The 19,965-nt window shown below is 37.9% G+C and overlaps 1 pseudogene; it reads left to right on the top strand.

The window, feature by feature from the left end:
* Window positions 1-2,521: 2,521 nt before the first annotated feature.
* On the top strand, window positions 2,522-3,415 carry LOC103551573 (olfactory receptor 8B12-like; annotated as a pseudogene).
* Window positions 3,416-19,965: the final 16,550 nt, after the last annotated feature.

Below are 19,965 nucleotides of genomic sequence, written 5' to 3'. Positions count from 1 at the left end.
CCATATAAATTTAAGAATCATCTTGTTAATTGCTATCAATGTGTCTGCTGGTATTTTGACTGGTATTAAATTGAATCCATAGATTAATTAAGATAGACTTAACAATTAAACAATACTTAGTTTTTCAGTTCATGAACATGACATATATTTACATTTATTTAGATTTTCTTAAATGTTCTTTAGTCATATTTTCTAGTTTTAAGCTTAGAGGTCTTATACTAACTTTTTAAATAGATATATCAGTTTTTGTGCTAGGAAATGGTATTTTAAAGTTTCTCTCTGTAATTATTTTTCCTAGAATGTATAAATGCTATTAATTTTTATATGTTAACCATGTGTTCCATGACCATATTAATTAACTTTTAAATTCTACTAGTTTGTTTACAGATTTACTTGCATTTTCTATGTACACTTATGTCACCTGTAATTAAAGATTTTTTTTTATATTTTCCAACGCAATCTTTAGATCTCATAAGCATACATAACAGTGGGAACAAATTTATCCTGGGAATCTTATCTAAATAAGTAAAATAAGTTAGAGGAAAAGTGTCAAATATCATATGATCTCAGTCATAAATAGAAGATAAAAGCAACAACAAACAAACACATAGAGACAGAGATGGGATTGGTGGTTACCAGAGGGGAAGGGGAGAAGGAGGGTGAAAGGAATGATTAGGCACATGTGTGTGGTGATGATTTTACGTAGTCTTTGTGTGGTGAACATGATGTAATCTACACAGGAATGGAAACATAATGATGTGCACTGCAAATTTATATAATGTTAGAAACCAATGTTACCACACAAAAAAAGGGAAAAAATAAAGAAACTTACACTCCAAGAGAAGACAGAGGAGGTAAATGAGAGACACTCCCTTTTTATTTGAGCTTGAAGTGAAGCAATTAATTCCTGGAATGAACTGGAATATGAATAAATTATTTAATGTACTATCCTAAATTATAATAGATAGCCCTTTGTATTAGTCTTTCCTTGATCTAATCACTTCTTTTGATTAAAGTTATGGTGTATTTATTTTTTACTTTCCAAGAGATTGTCAGATCCAATAAGCAAGAACCTTGCTTTATGGATTTCGGTAGCTCTCATCAGGAGGAAGTTTAGTCTAGCGAATATGATTCAGGACCCTGGAGTGAGACAGACCTAGGCATGTGGGCTCTGAAACATATCGTCTGTGTGGGCAACTTACCTTTAAATGGATATCATTATTGCGAGGAATAAATAAGGATATATTTGTGTAGTGCTTTGGATCTCGGCAGCCAGCAGTCAGTATAAGGGATTTTTATTAGGTACATTTTTGGGTATTCCAGAAATGGTAATGATGATAATTTTTTCACCAGAGGTTTTCTAAGTACTGGATAAATGTATGTTGAAAGAATTGCCTCTAAAAGCCACACCAAGCAATATCAAAGGTACAAACATTTCTTCTTCCTTTGGCAAAGTAATCTCTGAGGAAATGGTCTTCATGCAGTCTCTGTTTTAATAATCAGGCTACTTAGAGCTGTAATTGTAATAAAACACTTTAGTCTCCTGTATCCCCTGGTTAGAAAAAGGCATGGTCTCCTTCCTTGTAGCTGGAGGGACTTTTGGGCAAATGAACAATTGGAAATCATGTTCTTCTGTGCAGAAGGGGTTCTAACATAAAATAGAGATTCTGATGCTTTGGACTGGACTGGGAGAGGAGAGTTCTGAGACCCAAGCTGTGTCTTCTATCCACTATGGCCTCTTTCCTTGGAGGACAACTATGGACAACAGACAGTAGAGTATAGCATTATGGCTCTAAACTAAAGGAAGGTGAATGCCTGCCTGACCCTGGTCAGTCGTGTAACATTGTTGTTACAAGTGCAAACCGTGAAAGTCAGACTGCCTAAGTTTACCTTCTGGCAGCTAGGCAGTAGTTTTGGGACTTTGGGCTAGTTTCTTAACTCAGTTGTCTCATTTGTATAATGGGGATGATGATAATTTTGCTACATAATTCTTATATAAAGACTTACATAGTAACCATTTAAATAAGTGTTAGCTTAAAAAATTATCATTAAACCTAAAGCCAGTTGCACTAGGACATCCTTGGTAAAACATGACTTCACCTTCTTGATCTGACAGCAGTGATCCAGAGGTGGGAGCTCTGGGAAATCTCAGAGTCTTCTCCCAGTGAGGACTCTCTAGGCAAGAGAGAGAAGGACGTAGAAAATGAACTGACTTAAAAATCTAAACACATCTACCTATTTTTGGTATCCCTTTCTCTGGAAGCACCAGTTCTTACTCTGGATGCAAAGTTTAACCTCATATTGCTCTCTGGAAGTGCAAGTCACTTGGGCTATGAAGATAGATCCATAGTAAATAGTAACAACCATCCTACCATAGCAAAGTTCAAATTTCTCACTAGGTTTCATTCTCAAAAATGGGGAGTGTATTATGGGGGCCGAGTGTCAGTGTTTCTTTCTTTGTTAGTGGTTCTCTTTTCTTGTCCTGACAGATTGCCCCTACCTTATTCATCTCCAGTGGAGTATGGCAGCCAAGAACTTTTCTGTGACAGAGTCTATCCATGCAGGATTAACAGATCATCCAGGACTCCAGATACCTCTCTTCTTCCTGTTTCTAGGTTTCTACATGGTCAACGTTGTGGGGAAGCTGGTCTTATCAAGATTGGTTTGAACTCTAACCTGAACACTCCCATGTACTTTGTCCTCTTCAACCTCTCCTTAATAGATTTCAGTCACTCCAACACCATCACCCGCCAAATGCTGGAGTTTTGTCTCAAAGCAGAACATTTTCTTGCATGCAGGGTGTATAATTCAATTCTTTTTCTTCTGCTTGTTTGTTATCTCTGAGTCCTTCGTCCTACCAGAAATGGCCTATGACCGTTATGTTGCCATCTGTAAACCATTGTCTCCTCAGACCTGTTTACTCCTCTTGTTGGGTGTGTATGTGAGCAGGTTTTCAGGGTGCCATGCCCATATGGGAAACATAGCAAGTCTGACCTTCTGTGCCAACAATGTTGTCAATCATTTTATGTGTGATATTTTTCTTCTCCTTGAGCTCTCCTGCAATAGCAGTTACATGCATGAACTGGTGATCTTCATATTTGTGACAATTGAAATTGGAATGCCCATTGTCACCATCTTCATCTCTTGTGGTTTAATCCTCCCCAGAATTCTCCAGGTTTGCTCCACTGAGGGCAGGCCCAAAACTTTCAGTTCGTGTTGCTCTCACATAATTGTGGTTTCCCTTTACTTTGGTTCTGGAGCTTTCATGTATCTCAAACCACCTTCTATTTTGTCCCTTGACCAAGGAAAAGTGTCCTCCTTACTCTATACCATTGTGGGGTCCATGTTAAACCCATTGATCTGTAGTTTGAGGAACAAGGATATCAAAGTTTTCTTGAGGAAAACCTTGGGATGAAATATATTTTCTTGAGAAATGAGTAGTATTTGAGGAAGAAGATACAATGCTTTGTTCATTACTGCGTGTGTTTTCAATGAGGGATCCAAGGTCCAGTTTTTTTTTCTCTTGTACAGAAAGAGAATTTTAGTCTTTATGTTTGGATGAGTTTTTACTGTAGGTCTATTTTCCTTGTTCCTTGACCCACCTTGAGGGTTCCAATATTCTTTTATGCAAAGTATTTCTACAATCAAAGATCGTTTAATCTTGAGTGGGCTTTATAAATCATTTATCTATCTCCTTATTTAACAGACATTGAAAACTTAGAAATACTAATACTGCATATATTATCCAGAGCTACACAACCACCTGGTGCTACAACTCTGACTGGAATCCAGGTCCTTGAATTCCTATCTACTTTGCTTTCATTTATTTTATGTGTTCTTGCTTCATTCTACCCACATAGATTTAATTTTGAAAGTACTATGTCTAGCATTTTAAAGCCTGATTCTATGTGTAGCAATTTAATGTAACTTATCCATTAATAATTTTTCAATATCACTTTTTTTTCAAGAGGACAGGAGGTGAAAAATTTTCTTAAATTGTCTTGGCCAAATGACGAGTGAGGTGTGTTAAGATTGTGGGGTGTGGGCAGCAAGTATGTAGGTTCCAATACCAGGTAAAGCATGGTAATTCCAGGGGTCATGTGGGGTACCCTGGGGACCCAGCTAGTTAATTAGGTCTTCTGTAGGTTTAAGGCTTATAAAGATGCTGAGTGGAAAGTTTCATACATTGTTTAAAATCTAAGAAGATCAGAATTAAAGCTTTCTTCTAAGGGTTAGTCTGGGTGTTTTTGCTTTGGTGGAGAACTCTGTTACTCAGGATAATTAGCTAAGGGCCTGTAAGTTCTAAAGGAGGAGTAAATAATTCAGGAGATCTAGTTAGTTATCAAGGGAGTACCAAGCAGCTAATTATTACAGGAAGCAATTTACATCAAATTTTAAGAAAGTTTGGTTTGCACAACTCTTCTTATACAGGCATACATGGGAAAAGAAAATTCACCTCAAAGACTGGTTTAAGTAAAGAGAAGTACAGAATACATCAGAACACTTTGATCTCAATGACTTCTTAGTAACCAAAGAAGGTTTTGTTTTTTTTTTTGGAAAAGCACTACTATGTCAAGAGCTGAGGAGACACTTTGACTTATGAGCTTTTCTTTGGGAAGGTTCTCTTCTCTGGGAAAGAGAGAAGTTTAGACGAGTGTATAGTTTAACCCTTTAGTATGACATATCAAAGGGGGTGAAGATTAAAACTGAGAGTGTCAGGGGGAGGATTTTGCTTTAGTCAGTATGAAATAGGGAAAGAGAATGGAGTTCAGGAGATCTGTGGGGCATGTGTCAGGTGGGTGAGGTGAATAGGCCACATTCAGTAGGTAGTAGAGGAAACGGCAATTTGTGAGGCATATAGAGGAGTTGGGTTTGTATCCTAGCTCAGTTGTTATCAGTTGTGTGACTTTGAGCAAATGATTTAATGTCTCTAAATATTAACTTCACTATTAAGAGAGAGGCAATAATCTTGACTTTGTGGGGTTTTTGAGAGTATTAAACTCTAGGCACTTAATAAATCTTAGTTCTCTCCCTGCTAGAACTCCTTCATCCAGGTTCAGCACTTCCTCTAGCTATTTCCTGACCTGAGGAAATCACTTCATCTTCCTGGAACTCTGCTTAGTCATGAGAAAATGGACTCTTCCCTAACTTTCATTTTAAAAATATATTAATTATTATTATAATATATTAAAATATATTTTGACTAACTAACACATGGACTTGGTAAAATATTAAACCATGTAGGTGGAGATTATACAGGGAAAATATGTGTTCATTCCCTCTAGTCATTCCATTCCTGAAATCTCCTCCTTAGAAACAACAATTGTTGCTAAATCCGTATGAATCCTTCCATACTCAAACATATGTCTCTCTTTCTCTCTCTGTGTATATATATAAATGTCTGTCCCTTCCTTTTTAAATATATTATATAAGAGTATTTAAGAATGATGTTTTCAATGGAAACAGCTTAGAAGTGGATGGGACAGAAAACATTTCAGAGGTAAAAAGAACAGGAACCAGTCACAGAAGAGGCCTGGGAAAGGGTCTGAGCATATGAGAGAGAAGGGAAGGGACAGCAGAGGCATCCTTCATTCTTGACGGGTCACTATCAGTTCAAACCCTGTAGCCACAGAGTAACATTTTCATCTTCTGATATTCTGTCCTCACCCCATGGTTTTACTCCTCCATCTCTGTTAATGTTGTGTTGAGGTTAGAGCCCTTGAGAGCTGGAAATGTCAGAGTGGTAAGTATTTTCAATACAGGACACAGTTCTACACATGTTTATTTATCTATTTTAATAAATTAGCCACATGTTTTTTCTTTTTCTGATTCTTGAAGCCACTCCTATTTACTGTTGTAAGTTTGGAATATAAAAAATGTGGGAAGGAAAAAGATTACCTAGACTTCAATGTGGTAGTTTGCATTATTAGCCAAAATTTGCCACTCAACTAGCAGTGTTATGCATCTAGACCCTTGCCTTGATCTCATAAAGGTAGGATTCTGCTTCGTTGATTGTTCACTTGACCATTGGATCCATCTTGGCCAGTAGGATATTAGCAGATATGATATAAACAGATGCGTTGGGTGTATTTACATTCTGGGGCTTGCCCTCTTGTGCTTCTGCCATTGCCTTGGGAAGAGCTTGTCATAGGTAACGGCTGCTGCTTCCAACTGATTCTCATGATGAACACATTTGGAACAGATATTGAAGCAGAGATGCCCATCTGTGCCCAGACAAGTTGGGTCACCACAATTAACGTGTAGACATATGAGGAACAAATATTCATCGCTATAAGCCAATGAGATTTTGAGGTTGTTATACAGCATACCTAACTGGTAACACTCCACCATTCAGAGATCAGGAAAGGAGAATCTCATCTGAAGTAAAGAATTTTCTTCCAGTGGGATCATACTCTATATGCCATGCTATAAAATGTTTTCTGTCTTATCATTATATGTGAGCTTTATTGCTTGTCAACAAATATTTTTCGAATTATACTTTTTCATGAGTTTCATCATGTAGTTATATCATATTTTATTTAAGCTTTTCCAATTGCTGAAATTAAAATTGTGTCAACTCTCCAATGTTTTATTACTATAAATAATGCTATGATTATCAGTTTATGTTAAAATTTTTGTCTAGATTTCTGATTATTTTCTCAGGAGAGATTCTTATTTTATTTGCATTATTTTTTAATTCAAAATATTTCCAATTTATCGTGTAGTTTCTTCTTATTGAAACTACTTGCGACTTAGAAATGTGTTGTTTAATTTTTCTTTTCTCAGATATATTTTTGTTAAATTGAGAGGCGTATCAGAGCTCCAGCCCTCTGTCCTCTCTTTGTCATTTGGTCATCCTAACTGCGCTGAATTCTAACCTTAACACCTCCATATACTTTTTAATCTTTAGCTTTTCCTTCATAGATTTCTTCTATTCCTCTATCATTTCTCCTAAAATGATGATGAGCTTTGTTACAGAGAGGAATATCATCACCTATGTGACATCAAAGACTCAGCTTTTCCATTCTGCTTGTCATTAGTGATTACTCCTATTTTGTACCACTGGTCTTTGGTCACTATGAGGCCATGACTACTCAGGACTGTTTCCTGCTGATGGTTCATAAGCTATTCAGTTTACTGGTTCTGCGGTCTTCCCAGGGAACATGGACCAGCTGTCCTTTTCTGATAACAATAGCATCAAACATTACTTGTGTAACATAGGCCCTCTGCTCCAGGTCTCCTGATTCAGTATTTACAGTAGTCTCTCTTTATCTATGGTTTCACTTTTCATAGTTTCAGTGACCTTTGGTCAACCACAGTCTGAAAATATTAAATGGAAAATTCCAAAAACAAATAATTCATGTTTTGAATTTTGCGCTGTTCTGAGTAGCAAGAGGAAATCTTGTGCCATTATGCTCCATTCTACCCAGGACATAAATCATCCCTTTGTGCAGTGTATCCACACTGTATATGCTATCCTGTCCCCACTTAGACATTAGTAGTTGTCTCTGTTATCAGATCAACTATCGTGGTATCATAGTGCTTGTGTTCACGCAATCCTTATTTTACTTAATAATGTCTCTAAAACACAAGAGTAGTGATCATTGCTATTTGGATATGCCAAAGAGAAGCCATAAGTGCTTCCTTTAAGTAAATGGTGAAAGTAACTGACTTAAGGAAAGAAAAAAATGTATGCAGAAGTTAGTAAGATCTATGGTAACTTTTATAACAGTATACTGCTATAATTGTTCTATTTTATTCTTATTTGTTATTGTTACTTTTGTATTTTATTTTAGTTATTGTTCTTAATCTCTTAAAGTACCTAATTTACAAATTAAAATTTATCATAAATATGTATATACAGGAAAAAACAGTACATATAAGGTTTGCTACTACCCATGGTTTCAGGCATCCACTGGGTGTCTTACATTGTATCCCTCATGGATAAGGAGGATGACTGTATATCACGAGCAGGTAGATCTGTAGTCATAGGAACTTGCTTTGTAGTACCCAATGTTACCATCTTCACCTTTCAGTTTTCTTCTCTTCACAATCCTTCATTCACTCAATGCTGATGATAAGTCCGCAGATACCAGAAATTCCTTTCTCTATTTCTTTGTATTAGGGACATTCTTCAGATCTTCTCCTGGAACTGTGGGCTAGAGCAAATTACACATAGTCTCCTCCACCAGTGTTAGGGCCAGTGATGAACTGTCTGGTCAAGATCTTGAGGAACCAGAGTATCTAATTTGCTGTGATGAAATTTCTCTGATTTTTCTCTTGATTTTGGGCAGTGATGGTTACTAGGATTCCTTTTGAATTCTTTTAAGGCAGTATTTGTCCTCTTACCTTTTTCTTGTAATGTAGGGTGTATTTTAATCTTTCTACCAATGTCTAGATTCAGGTAAGGCTCCAGCCTAGGTATAGTTTGGTTATGTTGTTGGCAGTTGAATGTCACATGCTCCAGGCTACTTGCTGGAAGATGTTATCTTTGTCTTTGCCTTTATGAACTAGAAATTGTCATGGCTTCTTCATACAACTTGTTCCAGAACCAAAGATCTGAGGAGGAGCATTTGATTGCCTGAGGTTGAGCGGTGTGTTTTGTCTGTAGACTCCAGGAGTTTGGGGAACACGTGATGGCCTTGCTATCTACCATCTGGGGAAGTTTCAACTCAAACTCAAATAAGGACAGATTCTCCAGACAAAGAAAGAAGTTCTGATGCTGGGAAGCCAAATGTTGACTACACCTCTTTATCCTTCAGGTCACTGAATTTCACTTCCTCTGAGAGGCTGTGCCTCACCTTAGAAAGTCAGTTCAGTTTCTTTCTTTTAATTCTTTAGACAACCTTGGACTTCTAATTCTTTATAAGTAATAATATCTAGGACCCCTTTGTAATAAATATTTGGTGAGGGGTTTTACAAGAACATAATAATTGTAAATTTCAGGTCCATACACATGTGAGTGCAGTCTGTGGCTGGGGAGTCTCGGAGGAAAGGCTGTTCCTTTTTTACCACAGTCAAGGCTGAGATCAGCCTGCATTTTTGCCATCTCACCATACGGGGCGATTCTTTTCTAGTTTATTCACCTTCAAGTATAGCCTTGGTTGGTCACAGGTTTATGAGGGTCATGGAGAGGTGTAGTGGCCTCTAGTCCCGCACTCCTTCCTGTCTGGGTTCTGATGCGGGGTCGGTGAGCCAAGGAGTCGAAAGAAAGATTTCTTGGACTCTCAAGATCTGGCAGTAGTGCTCTTTTTATTTAGAGAATAATGTGGAATAGCATGGGCACAGGACCCATGGGCAGTCAGAGCTCCTGCTGCTGCTGCATGGGGACAGGACCCATGGGCAGTCAGAGCTTCTGCTGCCTGGGGACAGGACCCATGGGCAGTGAAGAGCTGCTGCTGCTGCCGCATGGGGACAGGACCCGTGGGCAGTCAGAGCTCCTGCTGCTGCTGCATGGGGACAGGGCCCATGGGCAGGCAGAGCTTCTGCTGCCCTGAGTTGAGGGTTAGGGCTAATTTTATAAGGCATGGGTACGTGACTTATTTTTACTGGAAAAAGAAAAGATGATGTAAAAAGTCATTAAATGATTTCAGTGCAGATGGGGTTTGGTTATTGTACGGTCACATAACTTTAGATATGAATCTGGCCATATAGATCGGCATGTAGGTGAGGATGTCCTGGGCTTCTCTCCCTGGGGCAGCCGTAATTCATACCATAAAAAAATCCACTGGGTCATATAGTTTGGCATGTAGGCCAGGTCACCTTGGGCTTCTCTAGCTGGGGCAGCCTTAATCCACATCAGGTTCTATGCCTTGCTTTTGACCCTCATGTGTGCAAACCATAGCTCTAGGCCTCCAAGCATTGGCAGAGACTTCTAAGGGAAACATTGGCTCCATCTCAACTATACAGACAGTTTCCTGCTTTAAATTGTCTTTTTTCACTCCTAAGTACTCCTATTTTCAGATCAGCTAAGATAATCAGTGGCTTAACATTTCTATTATTAGTATTTTTCTTCAACATTTTTCAATGTTCTAGCAGGAAGGCATTTTTTTCTGAACATCTAAATGTTAAATGACTGGAAATATCAATTTTACCAATTGATTTGTTGGGAGATTTTTGGTTACTGGCACAATGTTTTTATTTATTATTGATCTGTTCAGATTTTCTGTTTCTTCCCGATTCAGTTTTGGTAAATTGTATGTTTATAGGAATTTATCCATGTCGCCTAAAGGGTTATTCCATGTGTTCGTGTGTAATTTTTCATAGTAGAGTCCTATGATCTTTTGTATTTCTGTAGTATCAGTTGTAATGACCCCTCTTTTCTGATTTTATTTTATTTATTTGAGTCTCCTTTCTTTTTTCTTAGTGATTATAGGTGAAGTTTTGTCAACTTTGTTTACCTTTTCAAAAATCAGATCTTAGTTTTGTTAATGTTTACTATTGTATTTCTGGTCTCCATTTCATTTATTTCTTCCCTGATCTTTGTTATTTTCTTCCTTATGCTAATTTTATACTCAGTTTGTACTTCTTTTCTAGTTCATTGGGTATAAGCTGGTGGTTTATTGGCATCTTTTTTTGTCTTACTGTGGGTGTTTATTGCTATAACCTTCCCTCTTAGACCTACTTTTGCTGCATCCATGTGTTTTGCTATGTTGTTTTTCCACATCATTTGTCTCAAGATATTTTTTGATTTCTCTCTTGATTTCTTCTTTGACCCATTGGTTGTTCAGGAGTGTGTTATTTAATTTCCATGTATTAGTGAATTTTCCAGATTTCTTCCTGTTATTAATTTCTAGTTTCACACAATTTGGTCAAAAAGATACTTAGTATAATTTCAATCTTCTTAAATTTGCTTAGACTTGTTTTATGATCTCTGATATGATCTGTCCTGGAGAATGTTCAGTGTGTACTTGAGAAGAATGTGTATTCTGTTACTGATGGATGGAATGTTCTGTACACGTCCATTAGCTTCATTTGGTCTAAAGTACAGTTCAAGTTCAATATTTCCTTATTGAATTATTGTCTAGATGATCTATCTATTGTTGAAAATAGGGTATGAAAATCCCCTGCTTATTTATTGTCGTATATTACTCTCTTCAGATCTATTTGAATTTGATGAATAAATTTAGGTGCTCTGTTGTGTGCATATTTATATTTACATTTATGATTGTTTTATCTTCTTGATGAATTAACCTCTTTATTATTATATAATCACCTCTTTGTCTCATTACCACTTTTCGCTTGAAGTCTATTTTATCTGATATAAGTATAGCTACTCCTCCTTTCTTTTGATTTCTACTTGCACGGAATAATCATTTTCCAACCATTCACTTTGAGCCTAGGTGTGTCCTTAAAGCTGAAATGAGTCTCTTATAGGCAACATAAGTTGATTCTTGGTGTTGTATCCATCCTGCCACTCTATGCTTTTTGATTGGAGGAATTAATTAATTTACATGCAGAGTAATTATTGATAGATAAGGACTTACTAATGCCATCTTATTGTTTTCTGCCTCCTTTGTAGCTCCCTTGTTCCTTTCTCCCTCTCTTTATGCCTTACTCTGTGAATTGATAATTTTCCAAAGAGATATGCTTTGATTCTATTCTCTTTATCTTTTGAGTATTTCCTGTAGGTTTTTAATTTGTAGTTACCATGAGGCTTACATAAATCATCTTTCTTATAGATATAACAGTCTATTTTATGCTGCTGCAAGTTAAATTCAATTGCAAACAAAACTCTACTCTTTTACTCTCCACCCTTTTGTTTCTGATATCACAATTTACCTCTTTTTATACTGTGTACTCATTAACAAATTATTGTAGCTACAATCATTTTTAATACTTTTGTTCTTTAACCTTTATACTAGAGTTTAGTGGTTAAGACATATTACAGTATTAGTATATTCTGAATTTGACTATATACTTACCTTTATAAGTGTGTTGTATATTTTCAAGTTACTAATTAGTGTCCTTTCATTGCAGCTCGAGAATTCTTTTTAGTTCTTCTTGTAAGGCAGGTCTAGTGGTGATGAACTCCCTCAGCTATTGTTAGTCTGGGAAAGTCTTTAGCTCTCATTCATATCCAAAGGGCAATTTTGCGTGATAAAGTATTCTTGGTTAGCAGTTTTTTCTTTCAGCACTTTGAACGTATCATCCCACTCTTTCCTAACCTGTAAGGCTTCTGCTGAGAAATCGCTGATGACTTAATAGGGATTCATTTATAAGTTATAAGCTTTCTTTTAGTCTTGCTGCCATTAAGATTTTTCTCTTTGTCTTTGATTTTTGACAGATTTATTATAATGTATCTTGGAGAAGATCTCTTTTAGTTGAGTTTATTTGGTACCTATGAGCTTCATAAACTTGAATAACCAAATCTCTCTCCAGATTTGGGACATTCTCAGTATTATTTCTTTAAAATGCTTTCTGCCCTCTTTTCCCTCTTTTCTCCTACTGGGACTCCAGTAATTTGCAAATTGCTTCTTTAGATGGTATCCTATAGACTGCACATGCTTCTTTCACTCTTTTTCACGCTTTTTTCTTTATTCTCTTCTGACTGGGTAATTTAAAAGTTCCTGTGTTCTAATTCACAGGTCCTGTCTTCTGCATGAACTATTTTATGTTGCATTTTTTAATTTAATTCATTGTGGTATAAACTCCAGAATTTCTGTTCGGGTTTGTTTATGCTTTCTATCTCTTGTAAACTTCTCATGTTGTTCATGTTTTGTTTTGTTGATTTCATTGAATATCTGTGTTTTCTTGTAACTCATTGAGGTTCCTTAAAAGAACTATTTTGGATTCTTTGTCAAGTAAATCAGAGATATCCATGTTTTTGCAGTCAGTTTTGGAAGATTATTGTGATCTTTCGATGGTGTCACATTTACTTGATTTTTCATGTTACTTCAAGTTGAACATTGCTGTCTTTGCTTTTGCAGCCACAGTCACCAACTCCAGTCATTGCCAACTGAAGATAGAAATAGCTTCTGTGAGCTCTGCTAGGGATTCTGAGGCTTTCTCAGACCTTTAATGGATATGCCTGCTGCACATTTCTTGCTCCCTCTGTGGCAGAGTTCTTAAGTTTCTATGCCTTCTCTTGACCCTGAAATTCACCAGAGTGGGTCCTGATAGCTTTCCTTTGTTTTCTCAAAGGTGGAACTAAAGCTCCAGTCTGTGATCTCACCAGGCCCATAGATTTGTGCTGGCTTTCTATTTGGGCTCATTAGCCATCTGCCAAAGCTCACTCTTACCATTCTTGGAGTGCAAACAGAGCTTGCCAAAGGGTGGGGCTGTTTGTTGGAGAGTAATGTGGAGCACTGTGGGTGACCATTGGCCAGTTTGTGGGGTCCATGGGTGAGGTAACTCCAGCGGCTTGTGGATAGGCTTCTTGATGCAGTCTGTGATGTAGTAACTAGGATCCATGTCCCTTTAATGCCCTCTAAGAGTCTCATAGGATGCTTTCCCAGTCTTTTCTCACAACCAGACATGGAGTCACCATGACTTCTGAATAGAGCAAGAAAAAATGGGCCTTTTGATGCTGCCTTATACAGTGAGGAATCAAGGTGTTCACTCACTCTCCGTCATTTTCCCCTGGTAGAAATCACAAGATGAGAGGGCCTGACTTGGCAATGACTTGTACCACCTGGTGGAGGGGTGATAGAGATAATGAGAAATTGTTCTTTTTACCCTCTCCAGTGGGTCCATATTCATATTATATTGCTCCAGCAGCATGCTGGAACTTCTCCATTGGACACCTGAACTTACACAAAGGCTCTCTCATCCATCCATTATTGTCTAAGACAGTGTTCCCCAGGGGTTCTTGGACTGTGGTTGTGTTACCGAACCTGAAGTGAGTTGGCTCACCCGTTGCACAGCAAGCCAATCTCTGACACCGGGGGTGGTGGAAGAAAGTAGGAACTTTATTTTTGCACAGCGCTGAGCAAGGAGAGAGGGCAGTTAACGCTGAAATCCCAAACTCCCCGAAAAGCTAAAAGGAAGGGTTTTTATTTGGGGCTTTAAGTAGGGGAGGGGGAGCATATGGCCTTGCTGGTCGGAGCTTTCCCACCAGTCTGTCTTTGGCCTTGAGACACTTGCAGAGAGGAGGGAGCTCATGACCTTGCTGGTCAGCAGCTTTCCCATCAGCCCCTCTTTGTGGGGAGGAGATGGTCCAGGTGCTTGTCCTTGACGGTGTCTGTCTCCACGGAGGATAGCGGATTCTGGAGGCAGGAAGCCAGAGTGTAAGCAGGGAATGAGTGTTTTGGTTTTAACCCCATATATGCTGGGTTTAATGCGGGGAAACTGATACCAGGGTAGGTATCAGCTGAGAGAGGATAGAATCAGTTCACAAGCCACTTCAGTTTCCACAGCTGGGACTGAGGCCCGTGTGCCAATTATCCATTGTACATGTGGACGAGACTCCTTCCAGGTCCCTTGGCTTATGGTGTTGGGTCCCATAGCTCCTACAAAGACTCTTTTGTCCATGGATGGATGCCAAATTGTTGTTGTTGTGGGGGACATAAAATGAAGGACATCTTATTCAGCCATGTTGCTGATGTCAGTTCCCATAGGTTCTTTTTTTTTATGCTAGGTGAAACTGTCATAGAAGAGGAAATAATGGGAATAAGGTAACATATCCAAAAATAAACTAAGAAATCAACTGAAATTTAGAACTAGAAGTTGACTTCCAGGGTACAGGTTGATGATTGGACCAAATGATTAGACTATTCTGGAGACTTCCCTATTCCTTTCCTGAGTTTTTTCTTTGATGTTCACCAACAAGCATGCAGGCCTCAGAGGGCCTCTTCTTTCCCTCTAGAGTGGACAAGTGACCAAAATCTTGCTTTCCTGTGTTGCGACTTGAGATAAGGCCAGAGGGTTCCAACACAACTGACCTAAAGGCAAGGAGAGGAAAAGAATGAAATAAATGTGGAGTTTTTACGCAGAATATGTCTTATGAGATATTGAATCATTGTCAGCTTGTGGAGTCCCACAGAGTTACCATCCTCCATCTAATGTGGCAGAGGACATCTGTATTAACCATGTCTTTTATTTTCTATAATCTGATGTGTTGCTACCTGGAGGTCTTCTTCCTCCCAGGGTTAACCAATTCCTAGAGACAGTAAACAGTTTGCTTGTGAGCATGGCTTTCAAATGCAAACCAACCAATCCAGGGCCCATACACACAATCACCCCCTTTATCGAGCTATCAAACTCTGGCTAGTACACACTTGCCTAATTTTCCCAGAGCCAAGTTCCAGATTACTGGGGACAGCCTCTATGCCCCAGACCTGGATAAAGTTATTCAAACTAGCCTATTCTAACCCTGCTTACTCTGCCTCATTCATTATCAATATTTTCCCATCAGTCTGGTACATTTGTTACAATTGATGAATCTATTGACAAATCAATATCACCCAAAGTCTATAGTTTACATTATAGCTCACTCTTGATGTTGTCATCACACAGGTTTGGACAAATGAATAATGATGTGTATCCAACATTATAGTGTCATACAGAGTAGTTTTAGTGCCTTAAAATTCCTCTGTGCTGCACCTATGCACCCGTTCCCTCTTGTCAAACTTTTGGCAACCACCAACTTCTCTACTGTCTCCATAGTTTTGCCTTTTCTGGATTGTCATAGAGTTGGAATCATACAGTATGCAGACTTTTCAGATTTTTTTTTCACTTAATAATATACATTTGTTTACTCCATGTCTTTTCACGGCTTGATAGATCATTTCTCTTTAGCACTTCATAATATTCCATTGCCTGAATGTACCACAGTTTATCCATTCATGAACTGAAGGATATTTCAGTTGCTTTAAAGTTTGGCAATTACGACTACAGCTGCTATAAACATCCATGTGAAAGTTTTTGTTTGGACATATGTTTCAAGTCCTTTGGGTAAATACCACAGAGTACAATTGCTGGATTGTATGATAAGAGTATGTTTAGTTTTATAAGAAACTGCCAATCTGTCTTCTAAAGTGTCTGTACCATTTTCCTTTCTCATCAGCAATGAATATGAGTTCCTGTTGCTCTAAACAGTCCCCAGCATGAGGTGTTGTCAGTGTTCTTGATTTTGGTCATTCTAATAAGTATGTAGTGTTAACTCATTGTTGTTTTCATTTGCGTTTTCCTGATGACAAATGAAGTGGGGCATCTTTTCATATGCTTATTTACCATCTATATATGTTCTTTGGTGAGGGATCTGTTAAGGTTTTTGGGCCATTCTTAAATTAAGTTGTTCTTTTTCTTATTGTTCAGTTTTAAGAGTTTGTATATTTTGGATAACAGTCCTTTATCAGATATGTCTCTTGCAAGTATTTTCTCACAAACTATCCTTTCAATGACGGCCATCTTCTGCCCTGTTTTCTTTACCATGCCCCATAATAATAAAGCCTATGTTTTAAAACACTATTCTCTACCTTCACTGCACCAGATCATATTTGGACTTGTCTACTTCTTAAAGTCCAGACTGAGAAAGGAAAGCCAGGTCCCCTCTTTTTTTCCATCTGGGCTCCTCTTTTTACAAGCTTGATTTCCTTTATGAGGATCCACTTATCTCTTTGTTGAATGGCACTGGCTACACTTTCACTGTGCAGGAGAAGCCAGTAGGGTGCCTTCCTGTCTTTGCAGTAAATGAAGGGATCACAGTTTGGATTGAAGTCAGCCTGATCACAAACCCCATGTATGTTTTTCACTATTGTATGCTGTTGCAAGATTTACATTTCCCTAAGAATCAAGTTTTCATTTTAACCTGGAGGCCACATAGTTTAGTAAGCATAAATTTCCAGTCGTTGTTATAATTAAAGCATTAAAGAGAACATGATCTTTTAGGTCAGTCTAAATATGTGTTTGCATCTCTGTTCTGCCTGTTACTGACATACAAACGATCTAATTATTTTCATCTTTGTCAACTTTTATTTATTTTTAAAATGCAAACAAATACTTTCATAATGTGATAATAAATATAAATTTCATGGAGCCAGGCACTCTGTTATTTCTCTTTTTCATGTCCCCCTCTCCTTGTATAAGAAAAATATTTCATATGCTATGATACTATTATTTGGGTTTACCCATAAGAAGGACAAAGAAGAACCCATTCCATGAGTTTCTTAATATCTCAAGGCTGAGGTAGGTAATATATTAGTAGTTGAAGGCACTGAAGCTCCGAGGTATTAAGTACCTTTCAATTTATTGTAAATATATCATAAAAATGTATTTAAGTTTTAAATGATGTCCTTGTCCTTCTGTTTAGGTGAATAGCTTTTGCAAGTCTTCTTTCCCTAGTCAAGCTGTCAATACAAAGGAGGTTGAATTTTTGAGAGTTTGGACCAGGGAGACTCTGGACTAGGGTCAACAAGCCTATTAGAAGGATGGGTCAATTCTTTACTGAAAAGAGAGTGATTAAGTTTAGAAGTGTGTAGTGAATGGTGAGATCAGCAGACTCTTTCAACTGCTGAATTCTAAGAATGTTTGCAGCCAGTCTTATGATCATCCACCTTGACCTCTCAAAATTAGAAGATTGTAGGGCTCTTCTCTATTGAAATTGACCTACCTAAGAAAAAAGAATTACAGATACTGTTGGATGTTTAGCCACTAATAAAGTGACACATATGGATCACTCTTTCCCTACAGTGAAGTCTGCTAGCTGATAAGCCCACCCAAATTACAGTGACTGTTCAATCAACTTGTTACTGACTGTCCCTTAAGTAAATGAGGATAGCCAAGGATCACCAGCCATTTGAGGGATGATTGCGTATGAAAAAGCAAGGAGAAAAAATACTCAGAGAAAATAGAATGTTATGTGGCAGTTGCCTTCTCACTTAGCTTCGTGAAGTGACCTGTGTCACCTGTAATGTGAGAAGCCAGAGAGGTGCTATGTTTTTTATCAGCCAGACTCATCATGATTGCAATGGCCCAAGGATTTCTTACAGGAGCTGCCCACATAGGCAGCCTGCTGGGCACAGATGTTAAGACATAGATACTGGGACAGAAATACAACACTGAGGCATTCTTGAACTAGAACAGAAGAGCAGGAGGATCTTCAGGGGCAGCCATCTTGGAGTCTCTAGGGGACACTTTATCTATTTTCCTACTCTCCTGCTTTCTTCATCTGTTTTTCTCCTGCGTCTCTTCTTTTTGGGTTGGAACCTACTGTGCTATAATATAATAGTACAGAGCACAACAGTGGCTAGTGGCTAAACAGCAAACTCCTATGTCAGTCAAATGTTCTGACTCAGTCTTCTGGTCTGGTAGATCTTCCCTCTTAAAGTTTCCCCTAGACACCCAGGAAGGCCCACAGTTAGCTGTCTTTTTTGCCCTTGCATTTTGGCACCTGCTTGCCTGTAATTTCATGACTCTTTCCTGGGATAGCTGACATTTTCAGAGAGTTTTCTGCCTGGATTCTGAAACAGAGGAGTGGTGGGAGAATGACGTTGCAGGAAAGAGTTATGTCTTGAAGAAGAGCTATGGGCTTTTCATTGTCATCCCTCAGAGAGAGACAGGAGAGAAGCAACACTTCCCCATTCTGGTCATTGAAGAAGGATGAAGTGGGGAGATGAAGAACCATATTTGGGAAGTGTAGCAAACAAATATCATAGACAGAGTAGAGAATATATATATATTTCTGTGACTTGGGTTTGTGCAGAGAAACCAAAGAAAGTGGAGAAAAAGGAAAGTAGAAATGACAATTATCCAGCATCTAATGTGACAGACAGACATTGTTATGCACTTAACCCAGGTGATGAAATCAATATTTCTGGGTGTGGGAGTAAAGGGACAGCAAAAGCAAAAACAGATAAATGTGACTACATAAAACTTGAAAACTTTTGTGCATAATGAGACACAATCAACACAGTGAAAAAGAACCTGGGAATGGGAGTAAATATTTGCAAATCATATATCTTACAAGGGGTTAATATCCATAAGCTACAAAAAACTTCTATAACAAAGCGGAAAAAAAATGAACCTGATTAAAAAATGGGCAAAGGACCCTGCCATAGACTGAATGTTTGTGTCTCCCCAAATTCATGTTGAAATCTAATCCATAATGTGACGGTATCTGGAGGTGGGGCTTTTGGGAAGTGATTAGACTATGGGGGTGGAGCCCACATAATGAGATTAGTGCCCTTATAAAAGAGACCCCAGACAGCTCCCTCACCCCTTCTGCCATGTGAGGTTATATTGAGAAGAAGCCTGTCTCTGAACTAGAAGCAGGACTTCATCAGATACTGAATCTACCAGTGCTTTGATCTTGTAGTTCCTAGCTTTCAGAACTGAGAAATAAATTTCTATTGTTTATAAGGCACCAAGTCCATGGTATTTTGTTCAAGCAACTCAAATGGACTAAGAGAAATTTGAATAGAGAGTTCTAAAAAGATGATATACAAATGATATACAGATACAAGCATATGAAAGGATGCTCAACATTGCTAATCATCAGGAAATGCAGGTCAAAACCACAATGAGATAACACCTCACACCCTTTAGGATGGCTACTCTCAAAAAAACAGAAAACAACAAGTGTTGGCAAGGATGTGGAGAAATGGGAACACTTGTGTATAATTGGTGGGTTTGTAAAATGGTTTATAAAATGGAAAATATGGATGCCTCAAAAAATTAAAAATGGAACTATTGTATGATCCAGTAATCCCACTTATGTTATTTATTTGTTTATTAATTTCAGTATTTATTTATTTTTTAAAATTATTTGATTGAAGTCACATTGTTTTATGACATTGTGTAAATTTTAGTTGTACATTATTATATTTGGCTTCTGTATAGACTGCATCGTGTTCACCACCAAAAGTCTACTTTCCGTCCATGACCATACATATGTGCCCCTTTATCCCTTTCATCCTCTCTCTATCCTTTTCCCCTCTGGTAACCACCAATCTGTTTTCCTTATCTATGTATTTCTTTATCTTCTACATATAAGTAAAACCATATGGTATTTGTATGTCTCTGTCT

The sequence above is a fragment of the Equus przewalskii genome, chromosome 6 (genome assembly GCF_037783145.1).
Source record: "Equus przewalskii isolate Varuska chromosome 6, EquPr2, whole genome shotgun sequence".
NCBI lineage: Eukaryota > Metazoa > Chordata > Mammalia > Perissodactyla > Equidae > Equus > Equus przewalskii.
Note: the sequence above shows the minus strand (reverse complement) of the source record. Positions and strands in the feature narration are given on the sequence as shown.